Here is a 14,084-nt window from a genome sequence, read left to right as displayed (position 1 = left end):
CAGTGTGGAAAAGAAACAATTCCCCAAGAGCTCTGCTTGCTGTCAGCCAGTGGAAATATTCCAACCTGTCTTGACCATGTTTCTCCAGTAATAGTACACAGTCAGCAGCTCTGCTCTTAGGGAGATAGTAGTAGTGGCCACCACCCAGCTTTCCCAGGAATGGATAGAACAAGGGGCTAACTAAAGTCAGATTTATAACAGAACGACGAGAGCGGACGGGGACCCTGCCAACATGTCCACTCATCTAAGGGAAACGCTTAAAGGGTCTGTCTTATGAAGACATCTGCTATTCATATGGTCTGATAGGGCACATGGGCAACATAGAGCGGGTGTGTGTTGGGCATATAGTCATCATAGCAGGGTTGTCCAGGGCATATAGTCATCACATAGGGGGTGTCCAGGGCATATAGTCATCATAGAGGGGGTCTGCAGGGCATATAGTCATCACAGAGTAGGTGTCCAGGGCATATAGTCATCATAGAGGGGGTGGGGGTGTCCAGACCATATAGTCATCATAAGGGGGTCTGCAGGGCATATAGTCATCATAAGGGGGTCTGCAGGGCATATAGTCAGCATTGAGGGGGTGGGGGTGTCCAGACCATATAGTCATCATAGATGAGGTGTCCAGGACATATAGTCATCATAGACGTAGTGTCCAGAGCATATATTCATCATAGAGGAGGTGTCCAGAGCATATATTCATCATAGCAGGGGTGTCAAGACCATATAGTCATTATAGAGGGGGTGTCCAGAGCTTATAATTATCGTAGAGGGGGTGTCCAGGGCATATAGTCTTCATAAGGGGGTCTGCAGGGCATATAGTCAGCATAGAGGGGGTGGGGGTGTCCAGACCATATAGTCATCATAGACGTAGTGTCCAGAGCATATAGTCATCATAGAGGGGGTGTCCAGAGCTTATATTCATCATAGAGGAGGTGTCCAGAACATATATTCATCATAGCGGGGGTGTCAAGACCATATAGCCATCATAGATGGGGTGTCCAGAGCTTATAATTATCGTAGAGGGGGTGTCCAGACCATATAGTCATCATAGACGGAGTGTCCAGGACATATAGTCATCATAGATGGAGTGTCCAGGGCATATAGTCATCATAAGGGGGTCTGCAGGGCATATAGTCAGCATAGAGGGGGTGGGGGTGTCCAGACCATATAGTCATCATAGACGTAGTGTCCAGAGCTTATAGTCATCATAGAGGGGGTGTCCAGAGCTTATAGTCATCATAGAGGGAGTGTCCAAAGCTTATAGTCATCATAGACAGAGTGTCCAGAGCATATATTCATCATAGAGGGGGTGTCCAGGGCATATAGTCATCATAGAGGGGGTGTCCAGAGCATATAGTCATCATAGAGAGGGTGTAAAGACCATATAGTCATCATAGAGGGGGTGTCCAGAGCTTATAGTTATCATAGAGGGGTGTCCAGACCATATAGTCATCATAGACGGAGTGTCCAGGACATATAGTCATCATAGACGGAGTGTCCAGACCATATAGTCATCCTAGAGGGGGTGTCCAGAGCTTATAGTCATCATAGAGGGGGTGTCGTGAGCTTATAGTCATCATAGACGGAGTGTCCAGAGCTTATAGTCATCATAGACGGAGTGTCCAGACCATATAGTCATCATAGAGGGCGTGCCCAGGACATATAGTCATCATAAAGGGGGGGTGTCCAGGGCATATAGTCATCATAGAGGGCGTGTCCAGGGCATATAGTCATCACAGAGGGGGTGTCCAGGACATATAATCATCATAGAGGGGGTGTCCAGACCATATAGTCATCATAGAGGGAGTGTCCAGACCATATAGTCATCATAGAGGAGGTGTCCAGGACATATAGTCATCATAGAGGGGTTGTCCAGGACATATAATCATCATAGAGGGGGTGTCCAGACCATATAGTCATCATAGAGGAGGTGTCCAGGACATATAGTCATCATAGAGGGGGTGTCCAGGACATATAGTCATCATAAAGTGGGTATCCAGACCATATTCTTCAGGGAGATCATGTCAAACAAATCTTATAGATTTTTTTGACTGGGTGACTAAAATAATAGACGGTGGAGGTGCAGTAGACATCGCATATCTAGATTTTAGTACGGCTTTTGACACTGTCCCACATAGAAGACTTATCAATAAACTGCAGTCATTGAGCATGGACTCCCATATTGTTGAGTGGATAAGGCAGTGGCTGAGTGACAGACAACAGAGGGTTGTAGTCAATGGAGAACATTCAAAACAAGGTAATGTTACCAGTGGGGTTCCACAGGGATCTGTACTGGGACCAATTTTGTTTAATATCTTCATAAGTGATATTGCAAAAGGCCTCGATGGTAAGGTTTGTCTTTTTGCTGATGACACAAAGATATGTAACAGGGTTGATGTTCCTGGAGGGAAACGCCAAATGGAAAAGGACTTAGGAAAACTAGAAGAATGGTCAGAACTCTGGCAACTGAAATTTAATGTGGATAAGTGCAAGATAATGCACCTGGGGCGTAAAAACCCAAGGGCAGAATATAGAATATTCGACACAGTCCTGACCTCAGTATCTGAGGAAAGGGATTTAGGAGTAATTATTTCAGAAGACTTAAAGGTGGGAAGACAATGTAATAAAGCAGCACGAAATGCAAGCAGAATGCTTGGATGTATAGGGAGAGGTATAAGCAGTAGAAAGAGTGAAGTGCTTATGCCGCTCTACAGAACACTGGTGAGACCTCACTTGGAGTATTGTGCGCAGTACTGGAGGCCATATCTCCAGAAGGATATAGATACTCTAGAGAGAGTTCAGAGAAGAGCTACTAAACTAGTACATGGATTGCAGGATAAAACTTACCAGGAAAGGTTAAAAGACCTTAATATGTATAGCTTGGAAGAAAGAAGAGACCGAGGGGATATGATAGAAACTGCTAAATACATAAAGGGAATCAACTCGGTAAAGGAGGAGAGCATATTTAAAAGAAGAAAAACTACCACAAGAGGACACAGTTTTAAATTAGAGGGGCAAAGGTTTAAAAGTAATATAAGGAAGTATTACTTTACTGAGAGGGTAGTGGATGCATGGAATAGCCTTCCTGCAGAAGTGGTAGCTGCAAATACAGTGAAGGAGTTTAAGCATGCATGGGATAGGCATAAGGCCATCCTTCATATAAGATAGGGCCGGGGCTATTCATAGGATTCAGATATATTGGGCAGACTAGATGGGCCAAATGGTTCTTATCTGCTGACACATTCTATGTTTCTATGTTTCTATATTGTCATCATAGAGGGGGTGTCCAAAGCATATAGTCATCATAGAGGGGGTGTCCAGGGCATGTAGTCATCATAGAGGGGGTTTCCAGACCATATAGTCATCATAGAGGAGGTGTCCAGAGCTTATAGTCATCATAGACGGCGTGTCCAGAGCTTATAGTCATCATAGAGAAGGTGTCCAGAGCCTATAGTCATCATAGACGGAGTGTCCAGAGCTTATAGTCATCATAGAGGAGGTGTCCAGAGCCTATAGTCATCATAGACGGAGTGTCCAGAGCTTATAGTCATCATGGAGGGGGTGCCCAGACTGTATAGTCATCATAGAGGGGGTGTTCAGACAATATAGTCATCATAGATGAAGCCAGTTTACTGGCAAAACAACGTCGGGAGGAGGCAGCTGTGGGATCCACACGCATCTTGGGGTATTTATTGCTACTAACTTCCACACATAGCCTGTTACCCTGCCTTATTATTGGAGCTCTACGTCTGGGGCTTGTATTATTTCATGTCGGCTTTCTGTGTGTTTTTTTCTGTAATTCTGTGTGCCGACCCCTCAGCCCCCTCTAGGGCTTTTTTTGTTCCTCACTGAAGGTTTCCCCCTATCTTATGGGCATCAGTCACTCTCATAGCAGGCCACAGTGCTGGGAAGCCCAGGAAGTCTCTCCCTATTATGAGTTCATAATGTAGATTTGTGGCGACAGCCACCTCATGGGTTCATCTACCGGCCACCGTAGTTAGAGACACCAGCGTGGTGGGGTCGTTTTTTAAGTCTCCGTGGATGCACATCACCCCGACTTTCCGGCCAGTATACTCAGGGGACCGCACCAGGGTAGCCCTTACTAGGTTCACCAGACTCCCTGAGTCCAGCAGAACCTCCACCGGAGTGTCTCCCACTTCCACCTGGCACAAATGATCTAGAGACTCTGGGGTATCTGTTGCACACAGCCTCCTGGCATATAGCGACTGACTGTAGCCATAGTTAGTGTCAATGGGCTCAACCCAATGGGGAAAATCAGCCGTTTCATGGCCAGGCTCCTGACACCGCCGGCAGACTATCGGAGCCAGGTCTGCCATGGGTACACCCCGGGCAGGTTTTATCAGCTCAAATCTCCGGGCCTGGGGTAGAGATTTCCGGGGTTTGCCAACCCCCCTCCTGACTGAAACCTCCTTTAAATTCCTGGTAGCTTCATAGCGTTCCACCAGGTCCACCATCTCAAGGGCATTGCCAGGAAACACCTGACTGATCCAGTGCTTGAGAGAGTATGGCAAAGCCCTCCAGAACATATCGGCTAACAGACAATCCAGCATAGCAGTGGGACTCAGCACGTCAGACTGTAGCCATTTTTGCAAGAGGTGAAGTAAGTTATAATACTGGGGTCTTGCAGGCCCAGCTGGGCCCGGACCAACACATTCACCCCCAGTATTGCCAGAATCTCACCTTTGACTTTCTAGTAGTCGGCTGCTTGATCGTCCGGCAAGTTGAAATACACCCGCTGGGGATCGGATGCCAGGAACGGAGCGACGACCTCAGCCAACTGGTCACTGGGTAGCTTTTACCTGATGGCCACTTTCTCGTACATCGCCAGCTAGGTTTCGATGTCATCTGCGGGGGTCATCTTAGGAATCGCAGCACGGACTGCTTTCCGGGCAACGTGGATGCTCGGTGTTGTCCCTGCTGTCTGCAAAGCCATCACGTGTTGTAGAAGCAACTAATTGGTCTCCTCCTGCTGCTTATTAGCCTCGCGTTACTGCAGGTTTGTCTCTTTCTGCTGCAGTTTAGCCTCCAGGAGGGCCTTCACAACAGCCTCCATTTTGTTGTGGGGAAATGGTTGTAAAAATAGCTGGTTTAATGTATGACATACAACCGTGCCTGAAAAATACAGAAACAACAACAAAAAAAAAATCGGCATTCACGCGACCTCACTGTTCATGCACGCATTCTCCACCAATTGTGGGGTTTCGCTCTGGTAGACAGGATTAGCAGACGCAGTATAGAGCCAACAAAAAGTTCTTTGGATCAAACAGTTCAGTGTTTTATTCACACTTTAGGCAAGTGACAAAACAAGCAGTCATAATCAAACAAAAAGTCACCAGGTGTTGGTGGTAATTCACGCCATGCGGCAATTCTGCCTCATAGAGTCCTTGCTGATAGCAACACCAACCTGTTTTCACGCCAAACAGGTAGCAAGCCTTCATCCAGGCACAAGGCTCCCAGATCCCAACACAGAGACCTGGCTTCTGAGCCCAGCTGCCTATTTAAGGACAGCCAGTGCTGCTAAAACCCGGACCGGCACTTAAAATCCGGTCCGGTATTTTACCTCACCTGGCTGTAAATCAGCCCAGCAGCACATGCTGGGAGTAATAATACCTGTTTTCCCAGACAAAACCTCTCACTGTGTCATGCCATCAAAAAAATTAGGGGTGAGGGTCTTCTTCTGAGCTGACCCTCTAAAACATTAGGGGCGAGGGCCTGCTGCAGATCTGACCATCTAAAAAATTAGGGCTGAGGGTCTGCTACTGAGCTGACCATCTAAAACATTAGGGGTGAGTGTCTGCTGCTGATCTAACTCTCTAAAACATTAGGGGTGAGGGTCTGCTGCTGAGCTGACATCTAAAACATTAGGGGTGAGGGCCTGCTGCTGATCTGACTATCTAAAAAATTAGGGCTGAGGGTCTGCTGCTGAGCTGACCATCTAAAAACTTAGGGGGTGAGGGTCTGCTGCTTATCTGACCTTCTAAAACATTAGGGGTGAGGGCCTGCTGCTGATCTGACTATCTAAAAAATTAGGGCTGAGGGTCTGCTGCTGAGCTGACCATCTAAAAAATTAGGGGTGAGGGTCAGCTGCTTATCTGACCTTCTAAAACATTAGGGGTGAGGGTCTGCTGCTGAGCTGACCATCTAAAACATTAGGGGCGAGGGCAGCCTAATAAGCATGTTGATATGATGGAGGAGGAGGACGAGAAAAGGAAGATTGAACCATAGACCCTTTTTGTGTTGGAAGGGGTGCATAGGAATACAGTGTATTCAATACACCATAAAAGCCACATTTAAAGTGACTTTTTGTTCAGCCGCTTTCCTCTGGTGGAGTAGAGAAATCAGGGGCAATCCAGGCCTTGTTCATTTTGATAAGAGTCAACCTGTCAGCATTTTCAGTTGGCAGGCGGATGCGCTGATCAGTTATTATGCCTCCAGCAGCACTAAATACCCGCTCTGAAAAAACGCTGGCGGCAGGGCAGGCCAGCACCTCCAAGGTGTAGAGCGCCAGTTCGTGTCTCGTGTCCAGCTTGGACACCCAATAGTTGTAAGGCACAGAGGGATCACTGAGGACGCTGACACGGTCTGCTACGTACTCCTTCACAATCTTCCAAAACGTTTCCCTCCTTGTGACACTAGGCCACTCATCAGGGTGAGGGTGCTGGCGGGGTGTCATGAAACTGTCCCAGGCCTTGGAGAGTGTTGCCCCGCCTCTGTTGGAATTGCTGTGTGTTACCCTCATCTCCTCGGTTGGCCAAGGAACTATGTACTCTGCTGCCAGCGTTGTCAGCTGGAAATTTTTGGAGCAATTTTTCCACAAGGACCTTCTGGTATTTCACCATTTTGCTAGTCCTCTCCACCACAGGAATGAGAGATGAGAAGTTCTCTTTGTAGCGGGGGTCGAGAAGGGTGAACAACCAGTAATCGGTGTTAGCCAAAATGCATATAACGCAAGGGTTACGGGAAAGGCAGCATAACAAAGTCAGCCATGTGTGCCAGTCCCAACAGACAAGACTTCGCTGTCCTCGTCAGGAGGATGACTCTCAATCTCCTCATCCTCTTCCTCCTCTTCGGCCCATCCACGCTGAACAGATGGAAAAAAACTGCTATGGGTACTACCCTCTGTAGCGGAGTCAACCGTCTCCAGCTCCTCCTTATCATCATCATCATCCAATTCGCGCTGAGAAGACGAACTGAGGGTGGTCTGGCTATCACCCTGTGTACTGTCTTCCCCCATTTCCACATCTTTCACATGCAAAGCGTCCGCCTTAATTGTGAGCAGCGAGCATTTAAGTATACACAGAAGTGGGATGGTTATGCTGATAATAGCCTTATCGCCGCTCACCATCTGTGTTGATTTCTCAAAGTTTCTTAAAACCTCACAGAGGTCAGACATCTATGCCTACTCCTCGCTTGTGAAGAGCGGAAGCTGACTGGAAAGGCGACGACCATGTTGCAGCTGGTATTCCACTACTGCCCCCTGCTGCTCACAAAGCCTGGCCAACATGTGGAATGTCGAGTTCTGGGGTGTGCTCCCGTCGCACAACAGTTCGTGAGCTGGCAATTGTAAGCGCTGCTGCAGCGTTGACAGACCGGCGAAAGCTGTCGATGACTCGCGGAAATGGGAGCACACATGGCGCATGTTCACCAGTAGCTCAGGCAAATTGGGGTAGGTTTTGAGAAACCGCTGAACCACTAAGTTGAAGACGTGGGCTAGGCATGGGATGTGTGTGAGCTTCCCGAGCTCCAATGCCACCACCAAGTTCCGGCCATTATCAGACACAACCATGCCTGGTTGAGTGGCGACAGCAAGGGAGATTTCCGCAAGGGTGTGCTCCGAGAAACAGTTGCGGGCTTGTTTGGTGTGGCCCTCCTCCCCCCTTTTGCGACCCCACTGCCTCTTCCAGCCTGTTGCGGTGCTGCGGATCCCTCCCCCTCTGTACTGCTGTCCTCGCTCGGCTTGCCACCTTCCCAGGTTGGTTCAGTGACTTCATCGTCCACCACCTGCTTTTCCACTTCCTCACTCTGCTCATCCTCCTGACTTGTTGACCTAACAACAACCTCAGTTGTGTCTCATCCTCATCATCAACCTCTTGAGAAACTAATTGTGGTTGACTTATTGGCAACTGTGTCTCATCATCATCATCATCCACCTTGTGAAACACTAATTGCTGTTCCCCACCGTCTGTGGATGCTCAAGAGTTTGGGAATCAGGGCACAAGATCTCATGTCCCTCTTCAAGCGGGCTTGTCCATGGTTGGAGGAAGGAGGATCAGGGTGAGGATTGTGTTGACCAGACTCTTGGCTATTAAACTGGACTTGGTGGAAGACAGGGTGGTGCTTAACCGACTGAAAGCATTACCTGCTGCAATCCTACCGACCACCTGGTCGCACTGGTCTGATTTCGAGAGCGTTGTCCTGCGCCACCCTGCAAACTGGGACATGAAGCTAGGTATCGTGGATTTTTTTTTCTTGTGCTCTGGCAGCAGGCACAGTTTTCAACGCACCCAGGGCCACGGCCTCTGGGTGCACCATCAGCATCATGGCCACTTCACTGTCCGTTACTGCTCGTCTTCTTCATATTAAATGTTACATATGCTTGAAAGTATGTCACAAGTACAGTAGCGTAGGATTTGTAAGCGTATGCGACAAAAAATGAAAAACATTATTTGTGATGTGGAAACGTTACACAGGAGATATACCGCAGATAATGTCGCTGATGTCAGCAGCGGCTAATAAAAAATTACAGGGAATGTCACAGGTATTTGGGATGTGGAAATGTTACACAGGAGAAATACTGCAGATAATGTCGCTGATGTCAACAGTGGCTAATAATAAATTACAGGGAATGTCACAGGTATTTGGGATGCGCACACGTTACACTTGAGAAATCCCGCAGATAATGTCGCTGATGTCAGCAGCAGCTAATAAAAAATTACAGGGAATGTCACAGGTATTTGGGATGTGGAAACGTTACACAGGAGATGTAACGCAGATAATGTCACTGTCCGCAGCGGACACTATCTACGGAAAAAGCACACTGGATATCACAGATATTTTGGGGATGCGCACACGTTACACAGGAGATGTAACGCAGGTAATGTCGCTGTCTGCAGCGGACTAACTATTGCACGCTATTTAGTTCAGGATGCGCTAAAAATAGATATTGCTGCCACACACAACAATAGTCCTTAAAAGGAGTTTTGGGTCTCTGACAAGTTTTTAAACTTAAAAAAAAAATAAAAATTCTCTCCCTACACTATTTTTCCCTTCCTCAGCACAGCTCTCCCTGACAAACACTGAGCCGAACACGTGTCATCGGGTGCTATATAGCACCCAATGAATCTTTCTGGCTAGCCAATCACTGTAATTCCAGTAACCAACATGGCTACGACATTACAGTGAAAGGTAGTACTTACCTGCACGTTTATTGGCTGCGTAGCAGGCAACAAACGTGCGGGGAGGAGACTGGAGCATTGCTCTCGAGCACATGTGGTATTCAGCCGAATACCGCCATGTGCCAAGCATCGAGATGCTCGAGCCAAACTGGTGTTCGGCCGAGCATGCTCGATCAACACTAGTCTAGAGCCAAGTTTTTGGTCTTGAGCAATTTTTACATCTTACTTATAGCACTGAAAGCTTTGCATTCTGCAATTTCGCAATATAGGTATAGTTTAAAGTGGTTCACCAGGCTTTGGAGAAGATCCTCCTGTGTGCTGTGGAGTAAAGATGGGCTGCTCAGTACTTAACTCGCCATACTGCCACTGATTCCACTTTCTCTGTTGCGCTCACATGATGTCAGGACTGGATGCTCTTCTGCTCAAGTCCTGACCAGATATATTCCGTATTCTTCCTGTTCAGCTACATACTCAGGCACTATGAAGTGGTAAGTGCTGAGCAGACTATCTTACCTCCACAGGTCAGCACACTGGAGGATTTTTGCCAAAGCCCAGGGAAACCCTTTAAGTTATTTACAAGTTTATTACAAGTTAATAAACTGCCTTTAATCTCAGTGTCCTACAAAGTGTCCTTAATCATCATGTCATTCTGGGGAAATATTTACTGTATTTTTCACCCCACAAAATGCATTTTTTCCCCCCAAAGTGTCTTAATAATGGAAGAGATCTTATATGGCCCAATAAACCTTGGCCCCAACTTCCAAGAAGGTACCTTCAACTTAATGTTTCTTGTGGACAGCCACACAGAATCACCCACTCTCAGGTCCAGACCACTCATACGTCTCTTGTCAGCCATACGTTTATACTTTTTGCCCATTTATTTAAATTGTTTTAAATTTCCCGCTAAATAGATGACAACGAAGAGGAAAATCTTTCCTCTTCCGGTATACGAGAAGTCTCAGTACCAGGAAATGTGCCACACTGCGGATGCAACCCATATGCGCCGAAAAACAGCAACTTATCAGTTGACTCCTGCCTACGGTTATTTATGGCAAATTTGTGGATCAAAATTAATATATAAAACAGCATTAGTAATATGGGTAATGTATTTTTTCATTGCCTCCTTGTGGCACCCATTCACAGTGCACCCATGATATAACCACATTGTACATGATTGATCCTGATCAAAACTCAATTGAAGGTCATTTTATTTAAAGTGGGCCCATCACAGACAGATCTAAAAACGATGGGTATCTTTTCATTTATGAGTCTTTGAAATTCTGGATTTCCATTTATTATACATTTCTCCAAGTTTTGATAAAACATCTAAAGGGGTTTTCCTATTCAAGAGCTATTCTTAGGACAGGTCATCAATATCAGATTGGAGATTTCACAACTCCCACACCCTGGCAATCAGCTGTTTGAAGAGGTCGTGGTGCTTAGGAAAGGATAAACCAAGCACAGTGCTGTAAATTGTATAGTGGCTGTGCTCAATCCCATTCACTGGAATAGGACTGAGCTTCAGGCCATATGACCGTTGGACGTGATATCACTAGCCAAGGAAGAAGCCATGGCACTTATCCAAGTCCCAAGGCCCTTTCCAACAGCTGATCGGCTGGGATGCCAGGAGTTGGACCTCCACCAATGAAAAAATTATAACCTATCCTGAGGATAGCTCACCAATATTTAACTCCCAGAAAACCCTTTAACAAATACATCATTTTCATCTCATTTTGTGAGTTAATTTCGTTAACGCTTTTCTGAATTCTTTGTTCCTCATACTGTATAACATTGGATTAATGAATGGTGTTAGAACTGTATATAACAGAGACTTCCATTTATTTTCATAAAGAGAATCACCCGTTTTGGTGAAAACATATATAGTGACCAAAGCACCATAGTGGGTGCTGACAGTTGCCAGATGGGAGCTACAAGTGGAGAAAGCCTTCTTTTTTCCAGCAGTCGTAGTAATCTTGAAGATGGTTATAAAAATACATATATAGGATCCAAGAACAAACAAAAACGGAAGAAATATGAGCAAAACAGAAATCGTAAAGTCTTGCCATCTTATTATTTCTGTGTTTGATGAAGAGAGTTTGAGGAAAGGAGCAAAATCACAAAAGAAGTGGTCAATGATGTTCGAACTGCAAAAATGTAACTGGAATATTAGAAGAAATTCACACGGAATGAGGAGAAACCCAGCCGCCCAGGACCAGAAAGCCAGCTGAAAACAAAGTTTAGGGTTCATGACCGAACAATAATGAAGAGGATGGCAGATGGCCATGTATCTATCCAAGGACATAGCGGCAAGGATGACAGATTGAGTGTATATGCAAATGCAGTGAACATAGTATTGCACAAAGCACCCAGTTGTGGTTATGTGTCCACCTTCCATGAGAATAATATACAACATATTGGGTACAATGTTGGATGTGAACAAAAGGTCCACAAGTGCCAAGTGCTTTAGCAGGTAAAACATAGGAACCTGCAGACGGCGATTCGTGGACACGAGTGTAACAATGAGTATATTTCCAGCCAATATGATCATGTAAACTAAAAATACCAGAGTAAAAAGTAGAGCCTTGAGCTTGTAAACACTCCTGAATCCAAGAAGTAGGAACTGGGTAACAGTGGTCTCATTCTGTTGACACATAGCTATGAAAGTTTAAAAAGTTTAAAGATCCTCCAGACCTGTAAAAGTAATTGGAAATCATTATTGGAAGCTTCAAATATCACTGCAGTTGCAACTAAACTGGAAGTTATTTGAATGAATAATTTAAAACAAGATAACATTTGGCTCCACAAGCCTCAAATCCATGGACTACTTCCAGTGTCCTCCAATCTAATGGAAGTGCCTGAAACTTTTCTGCAGCTTTCCTAGCTTCCTCCATGGTCACAAAGACACCAACTAATGTCCATCTACAGGAGCATCCCAAAAATTAAAATATCTTCGAAAAGTTAATTCATTTCAGTCAGTAATTCAGTTCACAAAGTGAACCTTATACATTATATGAATTCTATTTCAAGCGGTTATTTCTTTTAACGTGGAAGATTTTAGCTTACAGCTAAGGATAACCCAAAAGTCAGTATCTCAGAAAATTTTAATATTTTATAAGACAAATTAAAAAAATATTTTTAATGCAGACATGTTGGCCTACTGAATAGTATGTACAGTATATGCACTCAATACTTCGTCGGGGCTCCTTTTGTATGAAATACTGCATCAATGTGGTGTGGCACTGCTTTCATAGTGGCCTTCAGCTTGTCTGCATTGTTGGGTCTGGTGTCTCTCATCCTCCTCATGATAATACTCCATAGATTTTCTATGGTGTTTAGGTCAGATGAGTTTGCTGGCCAATCAAGCACAGTGATGTCATGGTTATTCAACCAGGTATTTGTACTTTTGGCAGTGTGGGTAGGTGCCAAGTCCTGCTGGAAAATGAAATCAGCATCTCCACAAAGCTTGTCAGCAGAGAGGATCATGAAGTGCTCTAAAATCTCCTGGTAGATGGTTATGCTGGACTTGATATACTGCAGTTGACTAACGCTAGCAGATGAAATAGCTCCCCAAACCATCACTGACCGTGGAAACTTCACATTGGACCTCAAGAATCTTCCTCTTCAACCATCTTCCACATTGCATCTCTGCTCGTCCTCCCTCTGTTACCTTGATTTCCAAATTAAATGCAAAAATTACTCTCATCTGAAAACAGGACTTTGGACCACTGAGCAACAGTTCAGTCATTTTTCTCCTTAGCCCAGGTAAGATGCTTCTGATGCCTCTGGTGTCTCTGGGTCATGAGTGACACAAGGAATGCAACAGTTGTAGCCCATGTCCTGGATACATCTGTATGTAGTGGCTCTTGACTCCAGATGCAGTCCACTCCTTCTGAATCCCCCCAAATTCTTGAATGGCCTTTTATCGACAATCCTTTTAAGTCTGCGATTATTCCTGTTGCTTGTTCACCTTTTTCTACCACACATTTTCCTTCTACTCAACTTTCCATTTACTGTATATGCTTGGATACGGCACTCTGTAAACAGCCATCTTGACATCAATGACCTTTTGTGGCTTACTCTCCTTGTGGAGGGTGTCAATGACTGTCTTCTGGACAACTGTCAAGTCAGTATCTTCTCTATGATTGTGTAGCCTACTGAACCAGACTGAGGGACTATTTAAAAGCTTAGGAAACCTTTGTAGGTATTCTGAGTTGATTAGCTGTTTAGAGTGTGACAATAGTCTACAACGAGTCTACAATATTGAACATTTTCACAATATTCTAATTTTCTTAGATACTGACTTAGGGTTTTTATTAGCTGTGAGCCATAATCAACAACATTAATAGAAATAAACACTTGAAATAGTTTTACTCTTTGAACTTAATTACTAAAATAAATCAAATAAATAAAAAATATGTTTTTGATGAACCTAGCAGCATAAAACTGGTGACAGATTCCATTTAAATTAATGAAAGACAAATTATGTTGAATCTTTTCCCATAAAACTAAGCATCAATCTGCTCAGCTCCTCCTGCTCTATAACATGCTGTCTATAGAATACATTGCACTTTCATGGTGACAGATTCCCTTTAAGTCACTCATTCCTCTTTTTGCCTCACCAATGTTTTTGCCTTCACTGGTTAATCGTTGCCTGATCTCCTTACA

Source organism: Bufo gargarizans, chromosome 11, assembly GCF_014858855.1.
Source record: "Bufo gargarizans isolate SCDJY-AF-19 chromosome 11, ASM1485885v1, whole genome shotgun sequence".
Classification (NCBI taxonomy): domain Eukaryota; kingdom Metazoa; phylum Chordata; class Amphibia; order Anura; family Bufonidae; genus Bufo; species Bufo gargarizans.
This window is presented reverse-complemented; position numbering follows the sequence as displayed.